At 43.1% G+C, this 13,019-nt stretch overlaps 1 protein-coding gene across 4 annotated transcripts in view; it reads left to right on the forward strand.

Moving 5' to 3' along the window:
• The window catches only part of GLIS3 (GLIS family zinc finger 3), a 306,985-nt gene that overhangs the window by 39,214 nt on the left and 254,752 nt on the right, over positions 1-13,019 (forward strand). The window lies entirely within an intron of this gene.

The raw sequence follows: 13,019 nt of genomic DNA on the forward strand, positions 1-13,019 counted from the left end.
ATATATTTAATTATGTCAGGAAGACACTTTTCACTGATGATAGACCTGTTACAGTTTTTACAGTATCTGAACTTTTGTATATCTGCAGTCCAGGGTATCCTAGTGCTAAATTAAAAAAAAACAACACTGAGCTTGCTAAAGTGGCATTATATGATTCATTACTTATTTAGCTGTATCCCTGCATTCTTTAGTCATTCACACTGCACATCTTGTGCCTGATCAAGAGTTTATAACCTGAACTGTTTCTACTGTTCCTCTACTTAGAGCCCTATTTTAAGAGGAATAAAGATAGTAATGTAAAGAACTATTGATAGGTACCATATCATATTGTTAATGTATTTTACATTTATTGGGGAACTTTTTATATAAACGTGAATGAATTAAGCTTCACATTATTATGCCCATTCTACAGATGAGTAAACTGAAGTACAGAGATTTTTTTAATAGTGACTTGGCAAAATCAGAGGATAAAGAGCAAATGCAGGAATACAGACTTCCAAATCACTACACCCACCACTAAATAAACTTCTCGTGGTTCAGAAATGTGTGCATGCTTGTATGTAGACCCAAAAGCAATGTCAGAAAAAAAATAAGATTTTGATACCTGTTTATCATCTTTCTTACTTCAGATATGTGCAAACATAGACTTAGCGTGTGAACAGCTCCAACCTGGGACCTGAGCTTGTATTCAGTGAAATCAGTTTTGTCAGTAACTTCAAGAGGAGTGGGACCTTTCTAGGAAATAGACATAACTGTGTAGGAACAAAAGACACAAACCTCAAATGGAGCAAATAATGGTAGGAATAAACAAGACATTTAGTCTATTAGAAATAATTGCCTATTAAATCAAATAATGAAGAGATGCACAACATCATTTAGGATGCATGGCTCTTTTAACTTGTAGATGCTGTCGAGATACTACAGTGGTGGGCACCTAAATGCAGAAGCTAGATATATTCTTTTCTAAAGGAATGATAGAAGGAACAGTCAATCCGCGTTAGACTTCTATGATCTGATTCTAATATTGTTTGGACAAGTTGGAGTGATATTTAGTTAAACAAGGCCAGTCCCCCCCAATAATTTCTTATTTACAGCTTTTAAAAGGATTTTAATTCTCACCTAATGGCCCAGGCCATGAAGTTTTGGAAATTGTAGCTGGCTACATAGTGCATGCATCTGCCCTATGATTCCATGATAAGTTAATGCAAAAGAATGACAGCTAATCAGCCCAGAAAATTATCTTCTAACCATTACACTAGATATCAACTATTACACTAGAAATCAACCTATTGAAAGTGATGGGCTCATCTTGCTCTCCTGACTCTGGACCTGATTGTCCACAATGCTACCTTGCATTGAGCCAGATCGGGTACATCTGAAGCGGATGTGGAATATGAAAGGGAAATACCAATTTTGCAGCATTATTCCCTGCTCTCTTTCCTGCCCTCCCCCACAAATGGGAGCTCTAGGGATTGGGGGCTGGAGGCTGGTGTTGGTAGCGCTGAGGAGCAGCCACCACCCATCAATCAACATGCTTCCTCCCAGAGATGGCAGAGAACCAACACAATATCTGTGCCTAAGCACCACATCTTCATGCCTTTCGGAGCTGAGGGTTTTGCACAAGGTGATTGGCCAGTGGGAATACAACTCCTGCAGGAGCAGTGTTCCATGCAAAGGTGATTGCCTGGGCAGAGGCACTGGACCTCTGCATGATTGGTCCTGCCCTTTACAGGTGTACCAAGATTCACACAGATCTCTGGACAACTGCATGTTTAGGGTGTTAAGTCCCCTGTCACTCTAGGATTTTTTTTGTCCTTTAGCATGCATTTTCTGGACCTTAGTGCTTCCTCAGGTAAAACTTCCATTGATTTCCAGGAATGGGCTATGTGTGTGGATATATTTATAATAGATAATGAAAAAGAACTTGAACTCCAGAAAGTGTGGTTAAAGTCTGAAGGTATAGAAACAAGAGAAAACAGAAGACTAACCATGTGTGTACCACAGAGGTGATTAGAAAAATGCTGGTGCTCACAAACAAGAAAAGTGAGTTTCAGTATTGCACTTATCAGACAAACAATCTCAGGTTGCTGGGGCTTACACAAGAAATCATTATTAATATCAGAAGATCTTAGTGTAGGACAAACAAATGGTGGTTCCACTTTCTCAGCATTTCCTTCTAATGTTTCTGTGTGGGCTGTGGGAAATTACTTTCCTTGCTGCTTATTAAAGTTGTAATCATTGTACTATATGTAGTGTCAAGACAGCATATACTGGGGTAGGATGAGTTCATGCCAGCTCCTGATATTGAAATAAGAACATACAAACCCTTTGGATGGTAATTAGGCATGTATGGCAGAGTATAAATTTTCCATAAGTTTTGCCAACTCAGATCAAAGCCTAAGGTCATGTCTACACTGTAAACTTTAGCCAACACAATTTATGTTGGCATAAATGTATTGCACTTGGTATATCACTTGTGCATGTGCATGCTTGGCTCCTTGTGTCAGTTCTGTGTGTACTCACCAGGAGTGCTTGCACAGTGTGGTGCACCATAGGTAGATATTCCAGTGTACAGCTCACCACCATCCAGTGCACTGTCTTTCGGGAAGTTTTGTCAATGCATGGTGAGGCAGAAACAGGGGTGACTGGGAGAAAGGTGTAAAGTTCCTGACATGCAACTTTCTCCATACCATAAAGTCAACCTATAACTTTTGTGCCTTTTTAAAAAATCCCATGAACCTGCATGGCCTCCTCTCTGTCCACCGTTTCTGACAGAAACCTGGATCCTGCACAGCTCTGCACTATTGTCATGAGCGTTGCAAGCAAGGCTGCACCATACTCCAGCATTTCCAGTGCTGCAAGAAGAACCACATCAGTGAGGAAGAGGACAATTTCATGGAGGACAGATAGGTGTGGGATATAGCAAAAAACAATTTAAGGTTGTTGGTGAAGTTCATGGAAAAGATGCAGATGGTGGAGCACCACTTCCGGGCTTGAGAAACCACCACTGACTGATGGTATCACATCGTAATGCAGGTTTGGTATGATGAGCAGTGGCTACACAACTTTTGGATGAGAGAGGCCACATTCATGGAATCTGTGTGCCGAGCTCACCTTAGCCCTAGTGCAGGGACACTAGAATGAAGGCAACACTGGCAATGGTTAAATAAGTGGCATTCACACTGTGGAAACTTGTGATACCGGATTGCTACCAGCACATGGGAAATCATTTTGGAGTTGGAAAGTCCACTGTGGGGGCTGTTGTCATGTAAGTTTGCAGGGCCATTATTAATCTCCTGCTACACAAGACTCTGACTTTCAGCAAAGTGCAGGACATAGTGGATGGATTTGCAGCAATTGGATTCCCGAACTGTGCTGGTGTGATAGATGTCATGCGTATCCTAGGCACCAGCCCACCTTGCCCCAGAGCATCTAACAGAAAAAGCTACTTTTCCATGGTTATACAAGTGCTGGAGGACCAACAGGGATGCTTCGCTGACATCAGTGTTGGCTGGTCAGGGAAGATGCATGACACTTGTGTCTCTAAGAACACAGGACTGTTCAGAAAACTGCAAGCAGGGACTTTGCCCGTGGTAATCCGCTGGTTAGGAAAGAATGTTGAAATGCCAGTAGAGATCCTGGGGGACCTGACTATTCCTTGCTCTCTTGGCTCATGAAGCTGTGCACAGGCCACCTTGACAGCATCAAGGGAAGATTCAACTACAGCCTCAGCTGGTGCAGGATGACAGTTGAATGTCCTTCTGGTAGATTGAAGGGACCATGACATTGTGTACTCATAAGACTAGATCTCTGTGAGAAAAATATCCTAATGATTATAGCAGCCTGCTGTGTTCTGCATAATATCTGTGAGGCAAAGGGGGAATGTTGCTGCTGGGCTGGGGGTGGGGCAGTTGTCCTGCTAAGTTTGAACAGCCAGACACAAAGGCTGTTAGAAGAGCTCAGCACAGAGCTATATGGCTGAGGGAGGCTTTGAAAGAGTATGTTAACAGTGAGCCACAGTAATACATTGTGAACTGTGCTGTACCTGGCCTTGTAGTTTTGGGGCTTGTTAGGAATTATATGGTGCTTGGTGTGCACCTGTGTATATAACACTGTCAGTGCGTCTATTAATTTTCTGGTCCTTGCTGTATGTTTATAACTATTATACTGTTCATCACTAATCCTATGAGTTCTGTCACACAGTACAAAAACAAGTAAGTGGGTGCTTTCAGCACTGCTAGGCATTCTGCAGCATACATTGTGAATTAATAAAGATGAATTATGTTCCAAAGTGTAGAATTTTATTGAGTAACAAAACCAGTGGGAAAAGTCTGTGCAATTTAACAGCAAATACATTAAAAACCTAAGTTCTGATCCATTAGTTTATTGACAAAAGGAAAGAACATTCATATTCATTTTGACTACATGTACAGCAACCGTGGCGCTCTCAGGTCAGTGTATGCGAAGCTGTGGTTGTCCTTACTATCTCCTGCTGTTGAGTGGTAGGGGTAAAGATGCAGCCTCTGGTGCCCTGAGGAATGTAGAGACAGGGGAGGGTTTGGAGGTGCTAAAGTGCAGCACTCTATGGAATGCAAAGGGAGACAAGCCTATGATTTGTGTACCTATAGGTCCACAAAAATGTGCAGCATCAGTGTTTACTGTCAGAGAATCCCCCTAGTGCATCTCCCTCTCCTTGTCCTGCTGGGACTTTCTCCTGTTCACTCTTTCCTTCTCCAAGCAGCTTGAAATATTCACCCTCCAGGCCCTCTGCTTACGGTCTGATGCAGCACTGGCTTGCAGGCTCTAGCTGAACATCTCATCCTCTCTCTCCTCCTTATCAGGCTCAGGCATTCCATGGGTGTGGAGGGAGAACCCTCAAGCCTGCAGCTACAAATAAAACACACAGTGGTACCATTGTCAGAATAGTCACAATGGAAAGCAAATGTTACGGTTCTGAACTCCCTTCCCTTGCTCCCAAAGTTTTAAACCAGACATGCTTAAGACACTTCTGCTTCAGAGTACTTGTGCACAGCACCAGTCATGGTGAGAATGGCCCCTCGGGGTGAGAGAAATGAGGAAATTGCTCAGTTACATGAAACTGAATCTAGGGCAATGGCACTGAATACTGGCACCATTTTCCCTGGCCAGGGGTGATTTTACTGATATCTCACTTCTCAGGGTAACAAAGGCACAGATCACAGCTGCTGCTTGCATCCCAAAGTTGCCCAGGCCTGTATGCCCCTAGCCTGTTCACAGCAATGGTGCCTGCCAAAGTCACCAGGCACTGGTGTGAGAAAGTGTTCTACTGCAGTGGAAAAAATAAGGCTGCCATCCCTAGGATCCTTTGGGAGAGGATTGCAGAGTACCTCCATGAAAATTTAATTAAGATCTCTCAAGGATTCAATGCAATCCTTGTGTACATAAACTGTTCCACATGCTCCCCTGCCTAACTCTGCTCTCCAATCAGCCAGGGTTTTACCTTGCTGTAAATGGGTCGACTCACCCCTGCGGCGCCTCCTGCTGGTTACTCTGGGAATTAGCTTTGTTCAGCACTGGAGCGCCCTCTGCAGGCTGGTGATCCACCTGTTCTCAGGCCCCCGTGTCCCTCCCTGGACCCGGTGCCCCTTTTCTCCGGGGTGCTGCCCCCTGGCAGTAACCCCTTTTCACTCTGGGCTTCCCCTTTTGTCTCAGGGAACCCCCACCCTCTATCCCTACCTTGCCTCAGTATGTGGCTACTGTCAGTCATTGTCTAGCCCCACACCCTGGGGCAGACTGCAGTATCAGCCTATTCATCATTGGCAGGGTTGGGTTTGGACCTGCTGCTTTGGCCTACCCCTGGGCTGCCCTCTGCAACCCCCAGTACCCGTTGGCTTTGTGCTAGGCCACAGCCTGGGGCTTTCCTGGCTAGAGCTCCTCAGCCTTTCCCCAGCCCTGCTTCACCCTAGGTACTTAGCTCCTAAGCAGCCAGGCCCATCTCCCTCTGAAGGCAGAGAGAGACTGTTTGCCTTTGGCTCCCTGGCCTTTTATAGGGGCCAGCTGTGGTTCAGTTTGGGGCGTGGCCTCACCTGCAGCCACTTCCTCCATTAGCCCAGTCTTGAGAACTGCCGCTCTCAAGCCCTGCCAGGCCACTTTTAAACCTCTCTGGGCCGAAGCAGGGGGTCACCCTGCTACACTTGCCCAACCCCAGCCCTCTGCAGGGCTTTTCCAACCCCTCCAGGGCCGGAGCGGGTGCTCACCCTGCTACACCCCTCTCTTGCTTCTCCCATAGATGTCCATATTTCTATGGCTGATCCATAGCTGTTCTCCCCACAGGCCCAGGAGATCCAATATCTCCTGTCTACTCCAGCCCAGAATGCGTTTAGAGCATGTAGCTGGCATCATTGGCTGGCCAGTTGCACACAACAATGGAGAGCTGCTAGATGTGCTTGCCAAGTTGGGCAATCAGGAAAAGCCATTTCAAAAATTTGCAGGGTTTTAAGGGAGGGGGAAGATGGGCTTGTGGTTTCTGTGAGCCCTGGGAAGTGAAGTTCATGACTGTAAACAGAGCGGCCAGTGTCAGGCATTGTGGAACAGCTGCTGATGGATGATTAGGGTCGAAATAGATAATGCAGTGTCTACACTTGGACTGCATTGACTGCAGTACATCAACCATAGCTCATTGCTGTTTGGACAGGGAGTGTTACTGCGTCACCACAGTGAGGTTCTTATGTTGTAGAGAGACACATTTTAAGTATAGACACATGCACAACTAGGTCAATGCAAGGCAGCTTATGTCAACCAAACTTTGTGGTATAGACCAGGTCTAACCCTACTTATGTTTAGACACACAGATTGAGTCTAGACCAAATTTTGGTCTCCCTATCTTCTTTCTCCTATTTGAAAATACACTTGGTGCTCATACCTTGAGGTCTGAAAGCTTGTGTATTAAAAAATTAACTTTTGGTCCCCCAAAGAGTATTGCATTAGCTCTCCTGTCAACTGTATTTTGTTATTCCTGTGTCTTTATATGAGATTTATAACTGAAATGATTGACACCCGTGGTCATTAGAGATCTGATCAAACTTTTGTAGGAACTGAGGTGTTCATTCCATGAATCTAAAAATCCCCTGCAATTTCAGTTGAGTAGAGTATTCTTAACTTCCTGTCCCTAAAAGGTCTCATAGTGTCACTGTATACTGTTAAGCGGCTGTTGTGTTTTTCCCCCAAAGGCAACTACATTTTGTTGAAGAGATTCCTCTGTATGTTTGTGTATAATAGATAATAGACCTGAATTTTAATGCTCTGATTCCTATGTGTTAGCAGAAGTGTTTTCTGAATAAGAACACTGCAGAATCAAGCTCATAATTTGTCGAGTACTTTAAGTGCTTCAGTATGAAAGTGCTATAAAAATGTGTGGGTTTTTTCATTTGTTTTCTAACACAGCTTTCTGTCACGTTGAGTTCTAAATGCATGTGTCTTAGCTTCCACTGGTGTGTTCTGTTGTTTTGGTGACTTCAAAATTAGGCTTGCACATGAGTGGAAGGGAAAAGAAGCTGGCTTTGTTGATGGTGATAAGAAATTTAGAAATCTTACAGAGGTATTCTGAAATAGAGTGGTTGTACTGTAAGGGGGAAGGAGGGAGATGGTGGTGGTTACATAGCAAATAAGACTCTTTATGATGGTATTGTTTGTAAAATTTGGCCAAGTAGATGGAGAATAAAATTAGCGATCCAAATTCTGTAGCCCTTACTCTGTAATTATTCATGGAAAACTCTCATTGATTTAACATAAGGACTGAGTCAAAGGTACAGGCTTTGGCTAGCACTTATCAAGCTGAAGAACAAGACCTTGACCCAAGAACTCGCATCTAAGCATGCCCCGTTTGTAGGACTAGCTCTTAGCTGAAAACTGACCACAGTCAAGTTGAATAAAGAGCTTTGGTTCCCTCCAGTCCTGCCACATCTAGGTGTTAAACATCTACGTTCAAGGAACAGGAAGAGGTTTCTGGTTGAAAGCTGCTGGAACGACAAACAATGGGGAGAAAGATGCATTTGCATATATGCTCCTCTCAAGCGTTTCAGTCTGTTTCCTGTGGTGAGACACAAGACTTGCTTTCCCACTGAAAACTGGGGAATGCAACTGCAGCATTTTGGAATGGATTTAACTTTAATCCTGGAAATCTGCTATTCCTTATTTTACATAGGGTGCACTTCAGTCTCTTTTATCATTTCACCTTAGTTAATGTACATTGTATCAGTTACATGACTACTACTATTGAAACAGAAGATAAGATCAGAGATAAAATTAAAGAATTAGACTTTTGAATCAGCTATCAAGATTGTTTTTGGACAAGGTGCCACAAACATCTGAAAGAATAAGCGAAGTTTTTTTCCAGCTTTGAGAGCAGAATGTTCAGACTTACCCCTGTATTACATTGTAAGAACAGCACACAGGCATGAAAAGCCAGCTAACCCTAAGCCATCCATCACACATCTTTTACCTGGTCCTCTGGTGATGTAGCCACTTTCTCCGTGTCTCCTTTGCCAGTTTCTCTCTGGCTAAACTAAGCTTTGCCCTTTCCAGGGTAACAGAAGTCAAAAATAAAATCTTCAGTTTGGACAAAAGAATTCAACAAAAATAATTCACCACCTCATCATGTTCCTTCTTAAAATGGTACTGTTTTTGACCAGCTGTAGACTAGAGCCTTATCGAAAGGGTCAGTGCACCCTCTTACAGCATCTAATTACAATTTTCAACATGGGGCACCTAACAAAAAGATTTTTCTAGGTCTGAAGGTCTAAACTTGAGAGCATGGTCTGGCCCTAAAGCTTTGAGACTTTGTTTTCAGCATCCGCACACCATGATGCCATGTCTTAGTGGGGCAACTAAATGAGTTCATGGATACTCACATAGATTCTATTTTTATTTCTATTAAAGCTGTCTTATTAGGTATGGGTTCTCAATAAGGGAGAGAAAATGTTACTATGGAGAAAATGTATCTGGTCTGCTAGACAAGAGGCTAGTTTTCTGAAAGACTACATTAAGCCATTTCAGTCTCCCAATAGTTGTGTGTAATACCCTAATAAATAAAATGAATCAAATAGCATGGCTTCTCCCATATGCACATCTACAGTAACGGCACATATACTAAATATTGGCTTTAAACTGGACCTGACTGACTAGATTGTTGGCTGTTCAGCAGTTAAAGCATTCTGGATATGTTTACATGTAGATTTGCTAACGTGTCTAATTTGGTTAGTTTTCAACTAACTTAAATGGCTTGTGCAATACATTGGAAATTTAAGCCAGTCTTTGAGTGCGATGTGGAATAGTGACACATTCCATCTTGCTTCAAATGAGATTGTAATCTCTTTGGGTCAGGGGCCATCTCTTCCTGTGTGTTTATACAGTGTCTATCACAATGAGGCCTCAATCCTTGATGATGCATTTGCATGCTACCGCAGTGCAAGTAGTAAATCATAGTGCTTGAAAACCCACTGAGAGTAGTGCTAATAGATTCATGTCAGCATCCGAAAATCAGGCTCCATTGACTCTTTGGTTTGAAGGAGTGATACTTTATTTTCCATATATGGAGACACTTTAAAACAGACAGTAGCTTTTTAAGGAGGTCAGATTTGGTTCCTGACAGTCTTGTCAAGTATCAGAGGGGTAGCTGTGTTAGTCTGGATCTGTAAAAGCAGCAAAGAATCCTGTGGCACTTTATAGACTAACAGACGTTTTGCAGCATGAACTTTCGTGGGTGAATACCCACTTCGTCGGATGCAAGACAGTGTCAGTGTCCCTTTAAGGTGATGCTCTGTCATTGGAGTTTGACATGGTACCCCTTATCGGTTAAAGTGTGTGTTCCATTGCTTTTGTAGGTTTGAGTCATTAATTTAAAGTTATCTTAGTCTTTATCTGGCAAATTTCCTTATTAATAAGTTAGTTCATTGTATAAATCTATAATAAACAAATTTGTACTGGCTCCAATGTAAGTCCAGGGATAAACCTCATGAATTCTTAGTGATGGGATCCAATAAAAATATAACTTAATGGAAAATTCTTGCATATGATATCAATACAAATATAGTCAACATAGTAGATACTGTAAAATATTTGTTGTTCCGTCCCCCCCCAAAGTTCTTCTATATAAGCTATAAATTCTCCTTGAATTGTTCATGGTTTTAATGTGGTTTTGAAGTGAAGCATATCTTACAAATACTTTTTGCATAAAACCACAAATGTCCTATATGGCAGTTACACTTAAGAGCTAATCCACTCACTGCTGGGGCATCCATATACTTAGCAGTAAGTAGACTGGATAACAATGTAAGTTTATGGGAACTCTTGATGCATCAATATCTTCAGTAAATTTGCACGGACCCAGGAAGCTTAAAGAAAATAGTATGGAAAAGTACATTCTCCTCTTGTACATTTCCAGGCTTCTTTAAATTAATATACAGAAGTCAAAATAAGGCCAGACTAATGGAAAAAGAGCTTTAGCTCTAATTAGGTCTCACAAGCTATAGGCTCAAGGCTCAATGAAGGCAACTCAGTGTTTTATGCATAGCATGGAGCTGCTCCTCCTGAGGCCCTGTTCCTATGCTATTACTTCAGTGATAGTATAAGGTGATGAGTGCACAGTACATACAAGCAGTAGCACACACAACTCTTGCAGAGTACAAACTATGCATGACTTCCTGCTGGGCAAGCCCCAGAAGGAGATAGACACTGATTCAGTGGTAAGTTAACTCTTTCAAATGAAAGATTGTCCAGATACTAATGTGTTTTAACATCCCCTCCATTCCGTCCCCTTAGGAAGTGAGTGGCAGAGCTACCTATAGGGAACTCAAACCTTCTATGTGCTGCTATTCCTGGTTTTCAGAAGAGTCAGTCTCCCCTCCCACAGGCGCACAGTCTGTGGGAGTTACTATAGGGCTCTTCCATGGCCATTAAAAGGTGAAAAAGGGGTGAGGCTTAGGAGTGCTGGCAAAAGAGACTGAACTTTCCTAGTCTCATTCACATCAGGGTTATAAACAGTTATAAACAATTAACTTCCCAATCAAGTGACAGGATCTTTATCCACTGACTCCAGTGGCTACTCTTACACTGTTTTTCTTAAAACCTCTGCTTTTAAATCCAGGCTGCGTTAGGTCCCAATCCTACACCCTCTGATGTCAATAGCAGCACTCCCACTGCCTTCAGTGGGTGTAGGATCAAGCCTTTAGGTACCATTGGTGAAACCCTAGCCCCACTAAAGTCAATGGCAAAACTCCCAGGGACTTCAATGGAGCAAAGATTTCACCCCCATTATTCTAATTGCCTCTCCAGGCCTAAGAGATAAAAATTAGAACATACATTTTTAATCAACCAACCCTCTTAAAAGTTCTGAATTAGTGTTTTCATACTTAGTTATGCTGTGCTGCTAAGGTCCGATATCTCTGTAACTTAATCATAGACTTTAAGGTCAGAAGGGACCATTATAATCATCTAGTCTGACCTCCTGCACAACGCAGGCCACAGAATCTCACCCACTCCTCTATCAAACCTGTGTCTGAGCCATTGAAGTCCTCAAATCATGGTTTAAAGACTTCTAGGACTCCAAGCAAATATTGTGTGTCCCATTGGAAATCTGGCCATCTCCTCTTTCCAAAAGCGTAATGCTCCTCTTTCTGTCTATGAAACACTGTGATGTATTAAAGCTTAAACCTATCTCTGGTACAAGATTGTACGTTGTCTGGGGCCTCAAGCCAGTGTAATTTGGGGGGCAAACTCCACCTTTTGGGGGAAAAGGAAACATTTCTCCAGGATTTATTTTTTAAAGGCAGGTGTTGGCAGCTGCTCAGCAGTTTGGAATGTTAGAAGTAGCCCTGGTGAAGATTGAGTAGTGGGCAGTGTACTGGTGGTGATATATTTAGTGGCCATAGTTCATAGGAGGAGACCATAAGCACCTGACCAATACAATTTATCACAGGGCTCTGTAGTTCTTCACACATTAATGGGCTTGATTCACCCCTGTAGGTGCAGAATTTACAATCTCCATTGTCTGTGGAGGCAGCTGCATCTACAGTACCACAGCTAACCTTTCTTGCGATTATATTTAGAGCAGATCCCATCACAGAATGCATGATTGTTATCCCCTGGGGCTTCTGCTCTGATGTACTGCCCCAGGATCCACAGCAGCTTATTTCATGCTTCTCTAAGGAGTTACCTATACTAGGATAAAAAGTGTATTTTAAAAAAACATTAGATAACAGGTTTTAAAAGCCTAATGAAGGCAAGGCAAATTGCATTTTAACAGGTGTTAGAAGTATGTGTTCATGCTGATGTGTCAGTATGTCTATTATCCTGGTGTAGGCAGGCCCTACTATAGACTGACACTACACCTACACCCCAGGATGGCTTTGTCCACTTCCTAAGCTGTGTTTGCCTGCTCTGCCCTCCATAGCACCCATCCGCCTGGTTCCACTGGCTAACCCTAGAAGAGAATTGAGCACAGTGTATGGCTGTGGATATGCAGTATAATAGGAAGAGGATTTGATCCAATATCCTGGCTCCATTGAGAATCTGAACCAGAATCACATTTTACAGATGGATTTAGTTCTTTAATGGGCTGAACCAAAACACTGGGCAAATACCCCTGAACTCTTTTGGGAGGGGTGGTCAGAAACCAGCCTACCTATTTGTCTGGTCCTTTCTGTGGGGTTACTGGGCTTTCCATGTTCTCTCTCAATGTTTCCAGAACCAGGAAGCAGTGCAGGGGGATTACATGGAAACAGCTCTACCCTTATTCACACTAAATCAAGTACAACTATAAAGAATGCCCAGGAAGGCAGGGAAGTGGCACCAGCCTGTCAGTCGCCTAGTTTCTCTTTCCCAGTCTCCCCGTGTGTGAGTCAGAGTGAGTGCCGAGGGGGAGAGACACACTCTGCCTTTGAATTAGCCAACCGGCTGACCAGGAGTTACCCGCCCCCTTGCCCCCTCCCTCCCCTCCTAGGCTCTGGCACTCGGGCGGCTGCTGGCTGGCGGCCCTTAAGCAT

The sequence above is a fragment of the Mauremys reevesii genome, linkage group 6 (genome assembly GCF_016161935.1).
Source record: "Mauremys reevesii isolate NIE-2019 linkage group 6, ASM1616193v1, whole genome shotgun sequence".
In the NCBI taxonomy this organism is placed as follows: domain Eukaryota; kingdom Metazoa; phylum Chordata; order Testudines; family Geoemydidae; genus Mauremys; species Mauremys reevesii.